We start from the raw sequence: 21631 nt of genomic DNA on the forward strand, positions 1-21631 counted from the left end.
AGTTCCAAAGTGTAGGTGCTGCCGCAGGAAACAATTGATTTCTTACAAATGTGGAATGAGTACTGTGCAGCACATTGAATAGTGCCAGTTTCTCAGATCGAAGTGGTCAAGTGAATGTATATGGGGTAAAGACAATTTGACAGGTGGAGGAAGTTCAGGCCCAGGAGCCAATTGTGCCTGTCCACACTTTTCCATGTCTGAGGATTCTTCCCAGGACACCCCCTTTCTAGCCAAACCACATCCTTTACTGGTCTTGCTAAATATGCTCCTTCAACGATTTTCCCAGCTGAGATGCGTCCTTGAATGACTTGTTGCCAGGCTTTGGGGAATCGGATCCCTCCCCCGGTGGCAGTAAATAAGCAGATCAAACAAAAGGAGCGTTCTTACCAGATAAGTTTTTTAATAATCACAGTGAGAGACAAAGGAATGCATGCCTCTCTAAAAATGGTGTTGCTCCCAGTTAAGGTTTACCCCCTGCGTCCCCATTAATCCACGTCACTCCTAGGTTGGGTAATCTGAGCTTGTTGCCTCTGTGCTTTCTGTTCTATCACTTTCAAAGCCTCATCACTTGATCTATCATCTATCTATCTATTATCTATATCTATCTATCATCTATCTATCTATCTATCTATCTATCTATCTATCCATCCATCTATCTATCTATCATCTATCTATCTATCTATCTATCTCTATCTATCTATCTATCTATCTATCTATCTATCTATCTATCTATCTATCTATCTATCATCTATCTATCTATCATCTATCTATCTATCATCTATCTATCTATCTATCTATCTATCTATCTATATCTATCTATCTATCTATCTATCTATCTATCTATCTATTATCTATCTATCTATCTATCTATCTATCATATCTATCTATCATCTATCTATCTATCTATCTATCTATCTATCTATCTATCTATCTATCTATCTATCTATCTATCTATCATCTATCTATCTATCATCTATCTATCATCTATCTATCTATCTATCTATCTATCTATCTATCTATCTATCTATCTATCTATCTATCTCTATCTATATCTATCTATCTATATCTATCTATCTATCTATCTATCTATCTATCTATCATCTATCTATCTATCATCTATCTATCTATCTATCTATCTATCTATCTATCTCTATCTATCATCTATCTATCTATCTATCTATCTATCTATCTATCTATCTATCATCTGTCTGTCTGTCTGTCTGTCTGTCTGTCTGTCTATCTATCTACAGTGGTACCTCGCAAGACGAATGCCTCGGAAGACGAAAAACTTGCAAGACGAAAGAGTTTTTCGTTTTTTGAGTTGCTTCGCAAGACGAATTTCCCTATGGGCTTGCTTCGCAAGACGAAAACATCTTGCAAGTTTGTTTCCTTTTTCTTAAAACCGCTTGAAGAGGTGAAGTTGCGACTTGACCGTGCTTCGCAAGACGAAAAATTCGCAAGACGAAAAAACTCGCAGAACGAATTAATTTCGTCTTGCGAGGCACCACTGTATCTATCTATCTATATCATCTGTCTATCTCAAATAAGAGGAGCCTCCTTGCTGGATCAGGCAAATGATCCATCTCACCTAACACCCCTTTCTCTTGCTGCCCAGCCAGATGTCCCCATGGGAAGCCTGCCAGTGGGACCTGAGCCCAGGAGCACTCTCCCTTCATCCCATTTCCAGCAACTGGTATTCAGAAGCATTCAGAAGCTAAGGAGAGCCTGCTGGATCAGGCTAATGGCCCATCCAGCCCAGAATCCTGTTCTCATAGGGGCCAACCAGATGCCTGTGGGACACCTTCAAGCAGGACCCAGGCCCTGGAGCCCTCTCCCATCCTGCAGTTCCCAGCAACCGGTATTCAGAAGCCTCTGACAGTGGAGGTGGAACAAAGCCCTAGCAGCCAGTAACCACTGATAGCCTTCGCCCTCCATGAATTTCTCCAATCTTGTTTCAAACTCCTCCAAGCCAGTGGCCAACACTATATCCTGCAGATGCACGTTCCACAGGTTAACTCTGTGCCTCTCTGTCTAACGGTAGCTCTCCTTCTGAGCCATGAATTAGCTAAGCTTATGCTTCCTGTGCTCTCCAGAGTTGCTCGGCATTCTGAGAAGAGAGAGAGGAAGCTCTTTGTCCATCTCTGGTCTCCTCCTCTGACCCTGCTAACCCTGCCCTGTTAGCCGCTTCCTTCTGGGTCAGGCAAATCCCCAAAGTGCAGTTGCGGAGGAGCAGGGGGCTCCCATCAGGAAGCCCGTTTCAATTAATATTAGTTCAATTAGCCTCCAACACAAAGGTTATTTCCTGCAATTTTATGGCTTTTGAATGGTATTTGGGCGGGCATAATTCACTCCTGGCTCAGTTAACTACTGGAAATAAAACTGGCATCTGGGGTAATATATTCATTACGCCTCTCCCCTGGAAAGTGCCATTAAAAAAAGTCTCTCCCTGGCACTGTTCTAACAAGTACAGATGACTTGTCAGGCTCTTTCCTGGCAAAGAGGAGCTGAGCTTGGGATTCTGGCCAGCAGTGGAAGAACCAGCAGGCTGGCAAAGCATCATTCTCAGAACCGGGGTATTGCTCTCAGCTGGGCATGAGGTTCATGCTGGGGAAGGATGGCAGCGATGTCCAGACCTGTTCAGTACACAAACCAGAACCATCCAAATATGGCTTCCTTCTTATTCATCCTAGGGCCTGGGAGAGACTCGGGTTCGAATCCCTAGAGTGCAGCAAAGTCTCCCGCCTGGTGTCAATAGGCAGGGAGTTCCAACGTGTGGTGCTATCGCTCTAAAATGCCAGTTTCGTACAACTGCAGGAGTAATAGGTGGCACCTGTAAGAGTGTCACTTCCACCGGTCAAAGTGATTGAGTGGGTAAGGCAATTTCACAGGTAAACTGCTTCCAAATTATTAAGTGTTGTGTACACTAATAGTAACAGCTTGAACTTGGCCTGGTAGCAAATCAGCAAGTAAAGTGGTACCTCGGGTTAAGAACTTAATTCATTCTGGAGGTCCGTTCTTAACCTGAAACTGTTCTTAACCTTAGGTACCACTTTAGCTAATGGGGCCTCCTACTGCCACTGCGCCGCCACTGCACGATTTCTGTTCTCATCCTGAAGCAAAGTTCTTAACCCGAGGTAATATTTCTGGGTTAGCGGAGTCTGTAACCTGAAGCGTCTGTAACCTGAATTGTATGTAACCCGAGGCACCACTGTATTCAGCAAAGGTGTTATATGGCCACTCCTGTCAGCAATCATGTATATGACGCTGGGGCTGATGGGAATTATAGCAGACTCTCCAAGTGTCCTATTTTCCAGGGGTAGTCCCGGATTTTGATTTGATCTCAGAATGTCCCGCTTTTCCTTAGGACAACCTTATTTTCATCGGGGAAATGTCGGAGGGTATGTTATAGTCCAAAACATCTGGAGGGCATCAGCTTGGCGAATGGTTGTCTGGAGTTTATGATGGGCCAGATGTGGGCTAATAAGCTTGGCAGTATCCAGCAAAATAATTACATGACAAGAAGGGCTTCCATTGACGCAACTGGACTTCCCACCTTCTCTTTCCCTGGAGTGCTGTGCTGAGATCTCCAATTTCTATCACGCTCTGCTTCAGCACAGCCAAATGGATTCTCATACCTGTTGCATGAATTGGTCCAGTCCATCCCATCACCTCATTTCGTCAGATTGATCAAGCAGCCCACAGGGACCAGATCTTCCCCCTCAATTTGCTTTACATTGTGCTCTTTTGTGGGGTGGGGTGGGGATGTATTCTTGGCTTGGCAGCTGTGCCTTAACACCAGTCCAAAGGCGGCAGCGTCTTTGATTCTCCTTTGGGTGTGGTGCAAAACTTTGATCCGCTTCTCTCCTGGTTATTGATTGCCAAGCCCCAAACCTTAAATTTACTGCCATCTCATGGAACGGGCACAGAGATTCTGTGGTTATAAATTAGCTCGATCGATTCGGTTAATGGCTCGAGTCTTTATATCAAAGTGGCATTTTGTAAATGTAAGGGGGAAATAGCTGGGCTTTCATGGAGGCCAGAGCTAACATCTCTCCAGGATCCACTGGGGATCCACAAGTTTGGAACACAGGAATCTGCCTTATACTGTGCCAGGTCATCTAACTCAGTGTTGGCTGCACTGGCTGGCAGCACGATTTCAGGCAGGGAGTCTCTCCCAGCCCTACCCAGATATGCCAAGCATCAAACTGCATGTGGATTGTGGACTCTCCAGGATATAGGATGCTGACAGTCTTTGGAGGGAGAATCATAGAATTCTATAGCTTGAAGGGATCCCAAGGGTCAGCAAATCCAATCCCCTGCAATGCATGGCTCATATGGGGATTGAACCCACAACCTTGTCATTTTCAGCACCACGCTTTAACCAGCTGAGCCGGATGAACCAAATAGTCTGACTCAGCAAAAGGCACCTACCTGTGAGTCAGTTCAATCAATAGGAAGAACAGAAGACCTTCCTCCCCACCACAATTTACACATGGAGTTCGCTGCTTCTGCAGTGGCCATCTGGTTGAGATGACTTTCCAAGCAGAGTTAGACCAATGCATGGTGGAGGAGGGCAGAAATGACAGCTATGAGACCGACTCAATTGATAAATGGCACTTCCTGTCTTCAGAGGCAGAATATCAAATGCTGGAGGCAGATGACAAAAGTAGGTTGTGGCCATTATGCTACTTGTGGGCATCTCAGTGGCATCTAAAAACAGCTTCTGAAAATGCTTCCCTCCCACCCACCTACTGGCATCACAATGATACCTGAAGAAAGCTTCCCACGGGAGGCAAAGTGAGGCTTTTTGGCAAGCCTAAGCATCAGAACATAAGAAGATCCTGATGGATCAGGCTCCATGTAGTTGGAGGCAGCGATGCTTCTGAATACCAGTTGCTGGAAAGCTCAGGAGGGAAGAGTGCTCTTGTGTTTGGGTCCTGCTTGTAGGGCTTCCCATTGGGACATCTGATTGGCCACTGTGAGGATACTGGATTAGAGGGGCCACAGACCTGATCCAGCCAGGCTCTTCAGATGCTCTGATGATGCTGACACAATTTCCATAAGACAAAGAGCTAGAGGCTTCCTTTATAGAGGTAAACAAAACCACCAGAAACTTCTCAGTTGGTTAGAACACTGTGCTGATAATGCCAAGGTTGCCTTGTATGGGATAGCTCCATATTCCTGCATTGCAGGGGGGTTGGGCTAGATGTTCCTCAGGGTCCCTTCCAACTCTACAATTTTATGATCTATAATCCAGAAAGGGGTCTTTGAAAACCAGTGGAGCTTCCCCATGGTTCTGATTCCAGCCTGAGAAGGATGTCTCTCCACTACCGAAGCTTCCATACCAAATGATCTTGCAAAAGTTGACGCATGACGAGTTATTATTTTTACCAGCCAGGGAGCCTGTTTGGAGCAAAGCCTCCTCAAAATGATCAGTTCTTTCTTTGATCAGAAAAGTTCTTCTGCTTCTCTCATAGAAGGAGACACTCTTTTCTCCTAGGAAAACAAGTGTGTGAGTGAGAGAGCGGGGGTGGGGGGTGGAGAGGGAGAGGGAGAGATGTTTTGCAAATATCAGCTGCAAATTGATCTAACTAAACGGCTGCTCTGAGAAGATAGAAGGAACAGCAGTGCCTCAATTTCTGGAGTGTCACCTGGATGTCTCCAAAGACTTTGACACCTGAGCTGTGAGCTCTGGTGGATTGGAAGTGACATTCTGCTTAATAGCGGGAATGAAGATGAATTGCCATGGATCTGGCTGGAGTAGAGTCATTCCACCTGTTTATCCCTCACTCTCCCACCTGCTTTTGGAGCAGCCAAACTCTGCTCTCTCTGTTTCAGCCAGCTCTGAGCGCCACATTAAAGGAGGACGTCACAGGATCGTGCGCAGAGAAAAGCGACCAGAATGATGAGAGATCTGGAGACAAAGTATTCAAATGAACAGTTGGGTACATTAGGAACATGGGAAACTGCATTATACTGGGTCAAACTATTGGTCCATCTAACTATTGTCCACACTGACTGGCAGTGGCTTGGCAGGGTTTAAGCAGGGCTCTCAACCATCCCTGGAGTGCCATTGGGGATTGAACCTGCAACTTTCTACATACAAAGCAGATGCTCTACCACTGAGTTGCATCCCTTGTCCTATCATAGAAAGCTTCCTTATAACTGAGTCAGACCACTGGATCATCTAGCTCAGTCCTGTCCACACTGATTGGCAGCACCTCTCTAGGGTTTGAGCCACAGAGTGGCTGGGGATTGAACCTGGTACTTTCTGCATGCAAGGCAGAGGCACTCACCCTGAGTTACTCCTTAGCCCAGCCCCTTGGTCCATCTTCTCTAGCATCATCTTCACTAATAGGCAGTGGTTCTTCTGGATTCCAGGCAGAAATCTTTGTCCCACAAAGCTGTGCTGGTTGGGGCTGATGGGAGCTGGTAGCCATAATGGTTAGGGAATTGGGCAAGCAGCTGGGAGTCCAGGGTTCAGATACCCAATGAGCCACAAAGCTCTCACTTCACGGCAGACTTTCTGCCCTGGTGGAACCTTGTTGCACAGGAGAAAACACAAGTCCTTTACTGAAGATTTTTATGCAACGGACCTCTATGCGACCTCCCTCTCCTTCACAGTTTAGACTGATATGCCTTAGGTTGCATCCTGCTTACAACTTCCTCCTCCTCACACTTCTCTCTCAGACCTCAAGATGAGAGGTTGCCTTGGCTCCAGTGGCATAGCATGGGTTGCCAGCACCCGAGGCCGTGCGGAGGGAGGGAAACTGATGGAGTATTCATGCGCATTCAACTTCCTAACAGTGTGTGTGTCACCCGGGAAATTGTAGCTGCTGAGATAAGAAAAGGAGAGTCGTTCCATTGTCTGGAGATGTCTCTTCCTGGTTCACATGAAGAAGCCATTTTCAACAACGCCCAGCAACAAAAGTGTGCAGCTGTATTGAAGCAGCACCAGGTGTTGAAATTTTGTACCCCTAAGAATGTTGCGCCTGGGGCAACCGCCCCTATGCCCCCCATGCTATGCCACGGCTTGCCTCTAACCTCTGAGAACAACTGAGCAAGCATTGCTGCTTTTCTCTTCTCTGGATTAGTTAGTTGGCTTTGAACCAAACACATTTTCCATCCAAGTTACATTACTTCCTATAATAAACAATGTTATTTTCTTATTCTACATGCATCCCTCTCTGTGTGTGATTGCAACAGGTAAAGTCTGCTCTCTAACCAAATGCACAAAGCACAGTCTGCACACTCTGCATAACAATAGGCTCCAAATAAATCAGCTGTTGTACAACTGTTGGGCTGGATTCCTTTGTCGCTCAACCTTTCAGCTCTGACATTCCCTAGTACAAGGGCTCTTATTGCTATCAAGTAGAGGGTGCTGGATCTGATCCCATGATCTGAGCATGCCCCGCACCCCACTCCCAACGCATATATGCCACTTTCTGCTTTCCTCTTCTTTCAAACATTTGCTTTGGATGCAACAAGTTCTCAATGGTTAAGCAGCTTTGTTACAGATGATGACCATTCTATATCGCGGTGACCTTTGCAAAGAGGATCCGCGGTCATGTGTGTGCAGGAAGGCTTATAGCTAAACAGAATTAAATGCACTCCAGCTTCTATTTGCCAGGTATCAATCTTTTTTCCAAAGGCTTCAGCTCTCGCTATTGTTGGCTCAACAGAGCTTATAGGAATCCATCGTGCCTGAAAAACAAGCCTTATCGCTGCAAAGATTTTTTTAGCCAACACAGCTCACGGCCATGCTGGAAAGATCGTCGTGAGTAGGAATCTTGAAGCTATAGTACGGATGTGGGAAAGCATAGGAGGGAGTGCCCCCCCCCCCAAAAAAATGTTGATGGGCATTGCCATTCAAATGGTGTGTGTGTGTAGAGTCATGTGATTGATTACCTGGGGTGGTTGCTTACCTCCCCCCTCATCCTTTATTCAAGTTGGCAGCCCTGCAGGGAAGTCACTGGGATGTAGTGCTTAGTGTGTGATCTGGGAGACCAGGGTTCAAATCTCCACACAGCCAAGAAGCTGGCTTGGGCTGGACCTTGGGCCGGACACTCACTCTCTGACCAACCTACCTCAGAGGACTTTTGTGGGGATAAAATGAGGAGGGGGAAACCATGTATGCCACCTTGAGCTCTGTGAAGAAAAAGGTGGGATACAAATGCGACAAACAAACAAGCAGTAAAATTCAATCCAGTGAGCAATTTAATGCAAAATGGGGTTTAATACGAACCTCCCTCATTCAAATTTCCAAAATCCGTAGGTCCCATCTATTATACAGTGGTACCTCAGGTTACAGATGCTTCAGGTTACAGACGCTTCAGGTAACAGACTCCGCTAACCCAGAAATAATACCTTGGGTTAAGAACTTTGCTTCAGAATGAGAACAGAAATCGTGCTCCAGAGGCGCGGCAGCAGCAGGAGGCCCCATTAGCTGAAGTGGTACCTCAGGTTAAGAACAGTTTCAAGTTAAGAACGGACCTCCAGAACAAATTAAGTTCTTAACTTGAGGTACCACTGTATATTTAAAGCAGTTTTATACCACTTTAAACTGTCATAGGTAAAAAAGTAAAGGACCCCTGGATGGTTAAGGCCAGTCAAAGGGAGCTGGTGTTTGTCCACAGACAGCTTTCCAGGTCATGTGGCCAGCAGGACTAAACCGCTTCTGGTGCAACAGGACACCGTGACGGAAACCAGAGTGCATGGAAACACCATTTACCTTCCCGCCCCAACGGTACCTATTTATCTACTTGCACTGGCGTGCTTTCAAACTGCTAGGTTGACAAGAGCTGGGACAGAGCAACGGGAGCTCACCCCATAGTGAGGATTTGAACTGCCAACCTTCTGATCAGCAAGCCCAAGAGGCTCAGTGGTTTAGACCACAGTGCCACCCACAACCCTTTAAACTGTCATAGCTTTCCTGGGAGCTGTAGTTTGTTGAGGGTGCTGAGAGTTGTTAAGAGATTGCCCACCCCCCATTTCCCCTGTCAGAGCTACAATTATCAGGGTGGCTTAACAATCAAACACTCTCCCTGGGGAGCTCCAGAAATTGTAGCACAGTGGAAGCAGCACAGAGCCATCATGGTCAGTAGTCACTGGTAGCTTTGTCCTTCATGAATTTGCCTATTCCTTTTTTTAAAAGAGGTTAGGATGCTGGACTGCATCAATGGTTACTAACCATGATGACTATGATCTACCCCCACTAATAAGAGGCAGAAAATGCCAGTGAGTATATTGGCTCCCAGTACGTTTCTGAGCACAATTCAAAGTGTTGGTGCTGACCTTTAAAGCCCTAAACGCTCTCAGCCCAGTATATCTGAAGGAGCGTCTCCATCCCCATTGATCTGCCCGGACACTGAGGTCCAGCGCCGAGGGCCTTCTGGTGATTCCCTCACTGCGAGATGCCAAATTATAGGGAACCATGCAGAGGGCCTTCTTGGTAGTGGCACCTGCCCTGTGGAATGCCCTCCCACCAGATGTCAATGAGAAGACCAACTACCAGACTTTTAGAAGACATATGAAGGCAGCCCTGTTTAGGGAAGCTTTTAATGTTTAACAGACCACTGTATTTTAATATTTTGTTGGAAGCCACCCAGAGTGGACGGATTATTATTATTATTATTATTATTATTATTATTATTATTATCATCATCATCATCATCATCATCATCATCATCATCATCACAAATGGGGAGAGCACTGCTGTTGCACCCAGGTCCTGCTAGTGAGCTTCCCTTTCGGGCATCTGTTTGGCCTGACCCATCAGACTCTTCCTATGTTCTTAACCTCCAAACAGCAGGAGCATGAATTTTTAGAGTGGGGGGGGGGAGAGAGAGACTAGGTAAGCACCAATATTTTAGGGGGTGCAGACTAGGCAGGTCATCATCAGCTGTTGATGCTGGACCTGGCTTTTAGCCCTGATGAGCAGCAAAGCAAGGGCAGATGAATTTCTTTGCTCTGCCAATCCACTAGGGAGCCCAGCCGAAAGTCACACTTCTCTCTTGCAAACCCCAGTAACTCTCCTCTTAAGAACCTCTGTCAACCCTGAAGCATATGCTAGGTGTGCCCCTCCTTCCACTACATCAACGGGATCAGGATGAGCAACAACAAAAACCATTGCCCTCTCCTTTCTCCAGCCCCCCTTTCTTGCCCAGAGATGCAAATCATCCCTGCAAAGGTTTCTGGGGGAGGCGTGAAGCTGTCATTAGCCTTGCAGATTATGAAACTTGTTAGCAAACACCCCAGATCTTGCTTTCCACTGTTCTAATAAGAAAACGCTCTTTCTCAAGGGAAAACTGCCCCCCTTGATTTATGCCTCATTCTAGAGAGACGGCAATGGATCTATATTGATGTGTTTGTGACCCATAGCAGAGAGAGGGATATTGAAGGAAAGTGGCTGTTTACTTGACTCCATCAAGAATCCTGTATTGATGCCTGGGGGGTGGGTAGGAATGGGGTGGTGGTGGTATGTATTTCATCATGGATAAAGCACCCCCAGTTGCAAATCCACACTTGCCAATACAGGCCATATTTAGGGTTATTATATCACTGTAAAATAGTTTTATAGAGCTATGAATACAGGCAACACGTCAATATCTCACCATCTGAAGCTGATGCCATTTTATAAACCTGATAGCGTCAATCTGAGATCCTGGGCAGTTTGACAAAGCATTAGGCAAATGTAAGTGCTCCCCCCCCCCCAGTAGGAAGTGGGATTTCTGGAACGACTGGCTCTGTTGGTGGGAGCTGGGCTATTTTGCCTTCCAGGGGCAAGTTTGCTGGTGTTGGTGAGTAGGGATGGAAGGATCTAGGAGCATAAGAAGAGCCTGCGGGATCAGGCCAGTGGCCCACCTAGTCCAGCATCCTGTTCCCCCAGTGGCCGCCCAGATGCACCAATGGGAAGTCAGCAAGCAGGACTCAAACACAAGAGCACTTTCCCCACCTGTGTTTTCCAGAAGCATTAAGAACACCAGAAGAACATGCAGGCAGGACCACACCAATGGCCCATTTAGTCTGGCATCCTGTCCTCATGGCAGGGAACTGGATGCCCCAATGGGAGCTGAGTACAGCAGCGCTGTCCCCTGGCTGTAGGCAAGAAGGCAGTCAGGTGGAGGTGTGGGATATTGACAATGCAGTCAAACCAACAAATACCAGTGTACTGGAAGAAGCAAAGATCACCAGCGTCAAAGCAATAATTCTTCAACATCAACTTCATTGGACTGGTCATGTTGTGCAGATGCCTGATTATTGTCTTCCAGCACAACTTCTCTGTTCCGAACTTAAAAACGGAAAGCGTAAAGCTGTTGGTTAACAAAAGAGGTTTAAAGACTCTCTCAAGGCAAATCTTAATAAATGTAGTATAAACACTGACAACTGGGAAACACTGGCCTGTGAGCGCTCCAATTGGAGAACAGCCTTTACCAAAGGTGTCATGGGCTTTGAAGACTCGAACTCAAGGGACACAAGGGAGAAATGTGCTAAGAGGAAGGCACGCTTCGCAAATCCACACTGTGATCAACTCCCACCCAGAAACCTATGTCCCCACTGTGGAAGGACGTGTGGATCCAGAATTGGCCTCCACAGTCACTTGCGGGCTCACTTTTAAAACTGTGTTTATGGAAGACAATCTTACTCAGCTACGAGGGATCACCAAAGAAGAAGAAGCAGCAAGTTTGCTAGATAGGCACATGATAGGAGCTGAAGCTCACAGAGTTTTCCTGTAACTTTGCTAGAGAGAGCTCTGAGAGTCCCTCCCACTGTGCTCTGACAGGGGGAGGGCATACCTATATATATATTCTCTTACCTGCCTAGATGCATCCTCTTTTTTTGCCTCTCTTCACTCCGACCTCTTCATCTCATCACCAAGAAATTTGTTGAGAAGAAACAAATGGCTAAGCCTGAGCTACAGCTCAGACTCCATTTTAAGCTCGACTTAAGTATTGTAACTGAATCACTATTTTAAGACTGCCTGAACAAAGCTGCTGTATCTGTTCCTCTTCAATGAGTATTCCGAGGGAGTAAATGCAGTTTTTACCTTTTTGCAAGATTGTCTGTGTAATTGTTGTTTTATGGGGGAGAAAAGGGGAAAATACCAGGAGAATCCAGTCTGCCTTAGAGCATCCCGGATTACTTAAATGAAAAGACTAAAACCAGTCTATCTAAGCTTCCCTTTTAAGCTGCAAAGGGATGCACTTTGCTGAAGTCACAAACGTGAATAAGGTAGGATATACCGTATCCCCTCCTAGCATCTATACACATCCCTACAGGAGGGGCTGGCTGAGATTGTCAAGCTATTGCCCCATTCTGCCTAACAGCCCAGGCTGAACTGGCAGGTGCACGGGGGTGGGGGAACCCATCATATACAGTGGTACCTCTGGTTATGTACTTAATTCGTTCTGGAGGTCCGTTCTTAACCTGAAACTGTTCTTAACCTGAAGCACCACTTTAGCTAATGGGGCCTCCCGCTGCCGCCGCGCCGCCGGAGTACGATTTCTGTTCTCATCCTGAAGCAAAGTTCTTAACCCGAGGTAATATTTCTGGGTTAGCAGAGTCTGTAACCTGAAGCGTATGTAAACCGAGGTACCACTGTACAACCACAGTGCAGTTTAAACAAAACCCATGCCTGGCTTCCTCTTAGCATTTCATACCTGCATTTCCATCTCAACCCTGGCCTGTCTATAAGACCTGCTTCACAGTCCAGTTTGGTACCTTCTCTGCAGCTTTGATGTCCCTTCTTTGTAGATCCAGTCACATCCTGTGCCTCTCTGCTCAGAGATATATATATATATATATATATATATATATATATATATATATATGTAGGTTTTGGTGTCTTCGGGTGTCTTCCCGTGTAAGAGTTGGGGTGTCTAGGCGACGTTTCGACGAGGTCTCACTCGTCATCTTCAGGCTGGTGCTTTCGGCTTCTTGTTACTGGAACAGAGCAAGATCTCAGTGTTTGAGTTCCTATAAATACTGTTGAGGGGGTGTGGTGTATGGCCTCCAACGTTCTGGGCAGAGAGGAAGTTCCCAGGTTAGTGTGCCTTTTCTTCTTTTGTTCATTAATTACTTGAGGGATATCTTGAGTGATTTCTTGAGTGATAATCTGAGTACCACTTAGGAGGGTCATTAGGTGTGGATTAGTTGCTAAAGCTTTCGTGTCTTGACCTCTTGAGCTTGTGAAGAGTTTTTCTGAGAAGATGGCTGTACTGCACTTAGTTGTGCTCTGGCTTGGCTTCGTGTATAGGGGCGAGCTGTGGTTTTGTGCCCTGTGTCAGCCAGATCTGTGTAGGGATTGCAGGGGGGTGCAGCATCCGGAGGTGCCACTATGGTTTGGCTACTGGATGGTGTCTGTAATTTATCTGTGGAGAGGGTCTGGGTTTGGGTCTCATCTCCAGAACCAAACGCCTGGCTGACAAAGACCACTTGACAACTGAGTTACAGAATCTTTCAAATGTGTTAATCGCCAACGGATACCAGCAAAACAGGGTTACGAAGCTAATCCAAAAAGAAACACCCCCCAAAAACCAAGACACAGAAGAAAACAATGGCATGGCCCTCCTTCCTTATATCAAGGGCACTACAGATAAAATTAGCAAAATCCTCCATAAACACAATATCAAAACAGCCTTTTGCACCAACCAAAAAATAGCCAATATCCTCAGAAACCCCAAAGATAAAATCCAGTTAGAAAACCAAGGGGTCTATGAAATACCCTGCAAAGTCTGCCCAGCCACGTACATTGGACAAACAAACAGACGAATAAATGCACGTATCGCAGAACACAAGAATGCCGTCAAAAAAGAAGAAAAAACTTCCTCTCTTTACCAACACATGAAAGAAACAGGACACGAAATTAATTTTTCAGATTCCAAATTGCTCTTTAACATGGAACACCACCACAAGAGAATAATCATGGAAGCCATCGAGATAGAGAAACACCCTCACAACATGAACAAGCGTGACGATACGTCCCGCCTGCCAGACATCTGGAAAATAGCCCTCCCCACAAAAACCGACACCAGAACCAGAAGCACACAGAACGCCATCTCCAATCAACCACACCAGACCCAAACCCAGACCCTCTCCACAGATAAATTACAGACACCATCCAGTAGCCAAACCATAGTGGCACCTCCGGATGCTGCACCCCCCTGCAATCCCTACACAGATCTGGCTGACACAGGGCACAAAACCACAGCTCGCCCCTATACACGAAGCCAAGCCAGAGCACAACTAAGTGCAGTACAGCCATCTTCTCAGAAAAACTCTTCACAAGCTCAAGAGGTCAAGACACGAAAGCTTTAGCAACTAATCCACACCTAATGACCCTCCTAAGTGGTACTCAGATTATCACTCAAGAAATCACTCAAGATATCCCTCAAGTAATTAATGAACAAAAGAAGAAAAGGCACACTAACCTGGGAACTTCCTCTCTGCCCAGAACGTTGGAGGCCATACACCACACCCCCTCAACAGTATTTATAGGAACTCAAACACTGAGATCTTGCTCTGTTCCAGTAACAAGAAGCCGAAAGCACCAGCCTGAAGATGACGAGTGAGACCTCGTCGAAACGTCGCCTAGACACCCCAACTCTTACACGGGAAGACACCCGAAGACACCAAAACCTACATTCCTGTACCCGTGAAAATCTACGAAAGCAAATATATATATATATATATATATATATATATATATATATATATATATATATATATATATATATATATATATATAAAATATCTCACAATGCCTTTTTCTTCAATGATGCACGAGCGATGTGTCTTCCCTCCTCCCTCTCTTTTGGGGCCAAAGGAGCATGCTCTGATTGTCCCACCAGGCTGGGCTTTGTGTTGCATCTGCATTCAAGGTTGGCCACCCTTCCCCCCCCCCCCCACAAAAAAGTGCCCTATACTTTCCTTTGATGACAGCAGGCACTCAACACTCCGCCTACCCCTTTCTTCTATTTCTGGGCCCTCACATCTTTTCACCTCCCAACCAAAAAATCTGTTTGCCTTCCAAAGCTGGCTTTTAAAAAAATAATAATATTAAAAATCTGCATCTTTCCGGTGGATGCCATCATTGGCTGAGCCTCAGAGTAGAGAAGCCCCCCACTCTGCGTGCAGGTCCTGCCCCCCTCCTCTGCCCAGATCTCAGAATTCAATTAGCACTTATTCATATCTCGGGGCTGGCTGTCGTCGTCTCCCCAGCTAGGTGCTGCTTATGGTTAGGCCCGTTCTCTCTTCCCAGGCAAAAGCTGTGATGCGCCATACCAGATCAGCTATGTTTAATCTCTGGGAGACCTCGACGTTTTGTGGGTTAACTCACAGCAGGGCTGGCTCCAGAAAGTGGGAGGGTGGGTATTTGCTAGGACTCTCAAATCTGGCAAAGGCCACATAACCAGGGGAGGGCCCTGGTTCAGCAGCAGAGAGACTCATAGAGACTCATAGAATTATAGTGTTGGAAGTGACCCTGAAGGTCATCTAGTTTAGGGCTGCCATACGTCTGGAATTTCCTGGACATATCCAGAATATTGCATCCGAAAGCAGTGCCCAGGCAGAAATCGGCAAAAAAATGTCCGGAGAAATCTGATGGCATCTGATGTCGGCAGCATCGTTTTTGCTTTTCATGCTGGTTTAATTTGGGTAAGCTGGCTTGAGTTCTGGTATTGGAAAAGGCGGGATATAAACAACAAAAACTCTGGGAATTGTAACTGGGAGGGGAAAAGGAGGGTCTTTTAACAACTCCTTAACATACTACAGTTCCCAGGATTCTTTGGGGGAAGCCCTGCCAGTTTAAACTGCTGTAATAATACAGTGGTACCTCAGGTTAAGAACTTAATTCGTTCTGTCGGTCTGTTCTTAACCTGAAACTGTTCTTAACCTGAAGCACCACTTTAGCTAATGGGGCTTCCCGCTGTCGCTGCGCTGCCACCGCACGATTTCTGTTCTCATCCTGAAGCAAAGTTCTTAACCCGAGGTACTATTTCTGGGTTAGCAGAGTCTGTAACCTGAAGTGTCTGTAACCTGAAGTGTCTGTAACCTGAGGTACCACTGTACCCTAAATGTCTGATATGGATATGAACTCAGTCAATTTCAGTTTCTCTGAGCTTCTCATATCTCCACCCTAAAGTTTAATTCTCCACATTTTGGCAAAAGTTGGTGGTTTTTTAAAAGTCCTCATAAACATTCATCAGATGATGTCACCTAATATACACAAGTTTATATGCAATATTTCCTAATGGACACATTTCTTTGCAAAATTATTTCCCCCCGATAGGATGCATTTTTGCACATTATCTTTACTTAATGCGCAAAGGAGGAATTTGATTCCAATTGCATTTTTTTGTTTGTTAAAATTTTATTCATTTTCAATAAGAATCTTCCAATTAATGAAAAATCAAATCAAATCAATCCAAATTACCATAATATCAATACACCAATTATATACAGTATTCCAATTGTAAATAAAAAATTAAAAATTTGGGACTTCCCATGTTCCAGATGTCTAGATTCCGATTGCATTTAAAGCCAACCAATGTGTCTAAAAATGCATTTTCAAGAGGAAACAGTGCATAAAAACATGTGAAGATAACACAGATGAATGCATTATATTTAGGAAAATTTGCAAAAAAAATATGCGTCTATTAGGCAATGCTGCATATTGTTTTGTGGAATTGCTTTGCAAAATTATGCAGAGGCCCACCAAAATGCTGATGATTTTTCATGGGGGTCTTTTCTTTTTAAAGAACAATCTCAAACTGATATGAATATGTGGAGAACTGAACCTAAGATAGGAGAAATGAGAAACAGAGAGAGGCTGAAACTGACAGATTTGCCCATCCCAACATCAGTCCCAGGCAGCACAGCTGGTCCAGAACACCTGGAGGCAGGCATGCCAACCCAGGTAAGAGATTGAGGAGGCCAATGTTGCATGTGATGTCGCAACAGCGTGTCTGATGTCATGATGCCATATCTGGGCATCTCACAGCAGCTTGATTTCCATGGCCTACTGTGCCAGCACCCCCTCTTCCTCCTCCTCCTCCTGCCTGTCAGGGACTGGGCAGAGGAGCAATGGTGGAGACCACCACCCCAGCCTGACCCTTCCAGAGAAGAAGACAGTTCAGAATTACAACAGGGGTTTGAGGGAGATCACAGCTCAGAGGAAGACGAGGGGGAAAACCTGGGAAATAATGGGAGAGGAGGAGGAAGCAGACCTGGAGCAGCTGGCTGACACGTTATCACTAGAAAGCATTCCAGACCCACCTTCTCCCAGAACCCAGCGAGTCTTAAAAGTAGGAGAGCAAAGGGCTCTGAAGCAAAGGGCCCTCAGCGCCACCCGTAGAAGAGATGACGAATGAGGAAGTGGGTGTCTGGGCCAGCAGGTTTGTGCTGGTCCAGTGGGTTACTCGAGAGGCAAGGTCCAAGTCCAGTCCGTGGTCAAAATTGCAATGTGGAGACAGTCCGTAGTAGCTGAAGCTGGGTGCAGGGCAGGCAGTCAGGTGAAGTCAGGAACAGGCATGCAAGCAGGGAGCCAGGGCGGGTCAGGAGCTCAAGCAGGACAAGGTTCGGGCAGGAACTAGCAACCAACAATGTTGCTCCCGCAACTTGGGACTGGGGCTGGCTGGCTTTTATCTGCCCCGAGCATAGGGCGGCTGCGGTCCACAGGTGACTCGCCTCTCCTGGCCTGAAGGCGAGCACTCCTCCTGCAGGAACTTAGTTCCCTCCGCCTCTCTGCCCTGAGCCTCTGCAGCTCAGGAGAGGCTGGAGGGTTACCGGACCCAGAGGCCACCTCTGGTTCCTCTGACGGGGCTGAGAGTGGAGCACCTGCAGGCAATGGGTCCTCCATCACCTCAGGAGCCAGAGCAGACTCAGCTGATGCCTGCACCTGAGGATCCAGCACAGGTGAGGACCCTTCAGGCTCAAGCCCCAGCCCCGGCTCAGCTGGTTCTGGAGGTGGGGAATCCTGTGCAGGCTGGGATCCCTCAGGTTCAGCATCCGAGTCTGAATCCCAGGCCATCACAAGGTTCTTCTCATGTTCTTGCCACCACCAGCCAGCTTGAATAAAGGTCTCTTTCCTACTTTCAAGTAAGCACCTCCCTCTCAATGTGTTGGGCAGGAGCAAAGTCACAACCTTCCTTTCTGTTCCTCTCTCTAAGACCTTTCTCCATCACAGCGCTACCCAAAGAGAGCAGCTATGTAGCCTTCAATCAAGACTCTTGATTCTAAGCAGAAGGCTGTGCCATACTATAATTAAGAATTAGGGAGGGATGAGCCTATAATTATGGCACCAAAGCTCATCAGGATCAGAGTGAAGTTTGCTCTCTTTCGAACTGAAAATGAGCTCAGTGGAATTGGTTGTGTGGTGATTTGCCATCCATCAGTCTGTCATTCTCAGGATGCACCAACCTGCTGTTATCTAAAACCTTCCAGGCTCCACAGCCTGGGTCAAAGACAGAAGACTGGAGTTGCTTCCTGGTCCCCAATCCTCACGGAAGCGACTCAGAAATGTAATGAAATAAACAAGGCCACACCATCCCAACCAACATTTCAGCATTTAAAAGTTTGGCACGGGGTTATTATTGTCAAAATTTTGTTCCCAGTACCATTTCTGTTGTATGACTCTCCAATAATCAGTCAAATAAGTTTTGATCCGGATATACAGTGGTACCTCTGGTTGTGAACGGGATCTGTTCCAGAGCCCCGTTCGCAACATGATCAGAACGCAACGTGCATCTGCGCGTGCAGGGGTTGCGATTTGCCACTTCTGTGCATGCGCGTGACGTCATTTTGAGCTTCTGTGCATACGCGAGTGGTGAAACCCAGAAGTAACCCTTTCCAGTACTTCCGGGTTGCCGTGGAACGCAACCTGAAAAGATTTAACCTGAAGCAAACGTAACAAGAGGTATGACTATATTAAATATTTGATGGCATGGAGATGGTCAAAAATACACACCAGGATAATCAGGGAATTGATTTAGTTGGAGGAGGAGGTTAATGTTCTTGATATGAAAATGCGCATCTGTACATGGAACAATCTGTGTGTGAATTTTAAGGAAAGCTTCTTTCCCCTCTAAAATGGAGAACATATGAAGAGAGCTGCAGGATCAGGCCAGTGGTCCATCTGGTCCAGCATCCTGAGATCTCACAGTGGCCAATCAAATGGCTCTTCTGGGAAACACAGAAGGGGCGCCTGACCCCAGCCATCTCTCCTCCTGTGGCTTCTAGCAATTGAGATTCAGGAGCATTCCTGCCTCTGTCCATGGAGGCAGAGCACAGCCATCAGGGCTAGTAGCCATTTATAGCCTTTTCCTCCGTGAAAATTCTGCTCAGTTGATATTTAGCATCGTTCAGGTGGAACAGAATCCACAGCGGTGAAGGATGATTGCTGGAGATGTTCGTTCCCTTAGAGCAAATATATATATCACATATTTCGGTCATGTTCTCAACTCACAAGCAACAGTGTTTCTGTTGTAAATGAAATCAAAAGCATTTCAGGGCATACACAGCCGCTAGATCCAAGAGTCCTTTTATTTCACGATGTCAGACGTATGGCTTTGCTTGAAGACTGAGAAACAATGGTTCGTTTATTGATTGTGGCTTGTATGGTTTGGAGTTTTAGATGGGAAAAAGATTAATCTTCCCTCCATCGATGAGTGGCTTCTGAGAGTTTGGGACACACCGCTCATGCGACCAATTTCTTTTGGTAATGTAGCATGAGTTGGGGAAGAAAGACAATCAGTTTATTGAAAATTTGAGCTTTTTAATGGTGCATTAGTTTAGTGGAGAATAATGAGCTTTATGCTCTAAGTTTATCTCCCACTTGGACCTACAGTGAAGCTGAAGGCTGGAAGATTCAGGGTAGATTAAAGGAAGGACTTTTACAAAATTTATTATTATTTATTATACAGGGCATAGGTAGACTACGGAAATTGCATCTGCAGGAGGCAGTAATAGCCACCAACCTAGATGGCTTTAAAAGATGATTAGACAAATTCCTGGAGGACTATCGCTGACTACTAGCCAAGATGTCAAGCCTCTGCCTCCACAGTTGAAAATGACAGGGAGAGTGCTGTTGTGCTTGGATCCTGCTTCTGGATTTCCTGCAGGGATCTGGGTAGCCATTATGAGAACAGGATGTTGAACTAGATGGTCATTGGCCTGATCCAGCATGCTCTTCTGATGTTCAGTGGGGGGGGGGGCTGCCCTTGGGGCTGACCAGATGCTGCAGCTGGGACAGAAAATGGCCAACACATATGGAGCAGCTAAAGCAATTGCCTTAACTGCCAAATAGCTACCAGGTAAGGTTCAAGGTGTTGTGTTTGCTGTACAAAGCCCAATACCGTCCAGGATACCTAAATTTCACCCCATCCCTTATATGCCCAATTGAATACTGTATTCTGCAGGAGACAGTATCCCGCAGAGATCATCCTCTCAGGAAGTCTGCTCTGTATGATGTTGGAATCAGTCTTTTAGTGAGGTGGTAACTGCTTTCTGAAACATTCTCCCACTGCATATTGGGGTGGGGTGGGGGTGGGCATTCCTTCTATTGGCATTTCAGCAACTGCTCAAGACGTTCCTCTTTCAACAAACCTTCTGAAATATTCATCCCAGCTGGCATCTGTGTTGGATTTGAATGGATTTTGTGTTTGTGTTATTGTTGTGGGTTGGGGTGTGTGTGTGTCAGTCTTCCAGTTCTTTGGATACCCAGTGAGCTTGAGAATCAAGAGGAGCTTGCTGAAACAGACAAGTTTCCTTGTAACACAGGGACCTTAGCTGGCCACTAAGGTATCCTCATCAGCATCCCCAAAGAAGCAGCCAGGTTGCAAGAGTTGCAGCTAAGTAATAGTGCTCTTTGGGCTAATAAGTGAGCCTTCCCTCCACCCCACTCGCCTAGCTCTCTTGGAGAACAATAGCCAGCACTGTGTGTGTGAACTGAGCTGAGCTGGAATCAGGCTGGAAGCTGGAGACACAGAGGCGTGTTTGCTCCATGATGAATGGAGAAGCAAGATCTGTTGGGGTGTTGATGCTGCGATCAAAGCCACCTCACCCCAGGCATCTCTACCAGCAGCAGGAGGCTTCAAAGGCCCCACCTTCTTATTTGCAGGTCTTGGCAGTCAGTGGCATGGGGGCATCAGTCTTGAGAGTGGCTTGCATGGAAAGGAGCGTTTGGGCTGGGCAGCATGCCAAAGCATCTGAAAGGGGGTGGGTGTCATGGGTGTTTTTGTGACCCAAAGTTTACCCTGTGGGGCAGGAGTATGCAGGCTTCAGGAGGTGACCCTATGCACACTGATATCTTATAACTGATTGACTGCATTTATAGTGAACCTTTTCCTCAAAGGAGAAGGGACCCTGCTGCAAAAATAGTCACAGGCCTTTGACTTCCCCTGACTCTGCACCACTACAGTGCTGCTTCTTAGTTGCCTACAGTCTTGGGGGAGTGGAAGAACTGCCCATCAACTTCCTCCTCCTCCTCCTCCTCAGTCTCAGTGTGGCCCTTGTAGAACTCAGCAGTGGGGAGGATGGAGACAAAATTAGAAATAGCTGCCCCCACCTATTATTGACACTGGCCCCACCTTTGTTTGTCCCGTCTCTTATGCTCTCTGGCTCCCCCTAATGTTGG

The sequence above is a fragment of the Podarcis bocagei genome (genome assembly GCF_964188305.1).
Source record: "Podarcis bocagei genome assembly, chromosome: 16".
NCBI classification, from domain to species: Eukaryota; Metazoa; Chordata; class Lepidosauria; order Squamata; family Lacertidae; genus Podarcis; species Podarcis bocagei.